Genomic DNA, 1008 nt, shown 5'->3' with positions numbered 1-1008 from the left:
TATGTATGTAACAAATTCTTTAGGCATATCCTCACTCTGTTTTTGTGCTTTGTGTGATACTTGCGCAATACTACAGTCCTGTCTCTTTAAGGTCCCCTACTCTGCAGCTGATTGGCTAACCCTAACCGGGTCCATCACGTCATGCACCCTGGCCCAAAAAGCCCTTCTGTTACCGTAACATTTGAAATGTCTAGAAGAGCCACACGATTAAATCATTTTAGCTTTATCAGTGCTGCATGACTTGTGTGGGACGAAAGAGCTCAAGAGTGATGGGGAACGCCACCTGAGAGCATCGATGTTTTCCAAGACGTTCTTACAGAACATCAGGAAGCCACGGACTGAACTGTGGATGACATCATCTTATGAAATGGTCATATATTCACTACATGGCCGTGGAATGGAAACGGGCCCATGTCGAAGATAGTGAACGCCATACTGCTCGCAATGGCGTTAGGGAGACGCGAGACACAGGGTGAGAAAGGTACTAGCACTAGATAGTTTTCCATAAATGCTGCTGGAGATGCCGGGGATTGAACCCAGGGCCTCATACATGCAAAGCATGCACTCTACCACTGAGCTACATCCCCACGGCCAACAAGGCAGGAGACAGCGCAAAGCATCTATTTCTGACCGCCTAATCTTCAACAAGCAAAGTCTAACTTTTTTGGCTTCATGCGCCCCTGAGCAACTTTCATAGTTATATCCAGTTCTCTTTATTCATCTATGCTGTAACCTAAGTTGTCTTCATGCACAGCCGAGCAACTAGATCAGCAATGAATCACCATAAAGACGGTCGTTGATCCCATGACCGGCATCTCCATCCATCCATCGTCAACCGCTTATGCTGCGTACAGGGTTGCGGGGGCTGGAGCCAATCCCAGCTGACATGGGGCGAAAGGCGGGGTACCCCCTGGACAGGTCGCCTGTCCATCGCAGGGCCACACATAGACAAACAAGCAGGCACACGCAAACCTATGGACAATTTAGAGTCAGCAACTAACCTAGTCC

The 1008-nt window shown here is 48.5% G+C and overlaps 1 non-coding gene across 1 annotated transcript; it reads right to left on the bottom strand.

The window, feature by feature from the left end:
• Positions 1–515: 515 nt before the first annotated feature.
• On the bottom strand, positions 516–587 carry trnaa-ugc. The gene has a single exon. It is a non-coding gene; the product is annotated as a tRNA-Ala (tRNA).
• Between the last annotated feature and the right edge of the window lie 421 nt (positions 588–1008).

The sequence above is a fragment of the Micropterus dolomieu genome, unplaced genomic scaffold, assembly GCF_021292245.1.
Source record: "Micropterus dolomieu isolate WLL.071019.BEF.003 ecotype Adirondacks unplaced genomic scaffold, ASM2129224v1 contig_1993, whole genome shotgun sequence".
Taxonomy (NCBI): domain Eukaryota; kingdom Metazoa; phylum Chordata; class Actinopteri; order Centrarchiformes; family Centrarchidae; genus Micropterus; species Micropterus dolomieu.
This window is presented reverse-complemented; position numbering and strand designations above follow the sequence as displayed.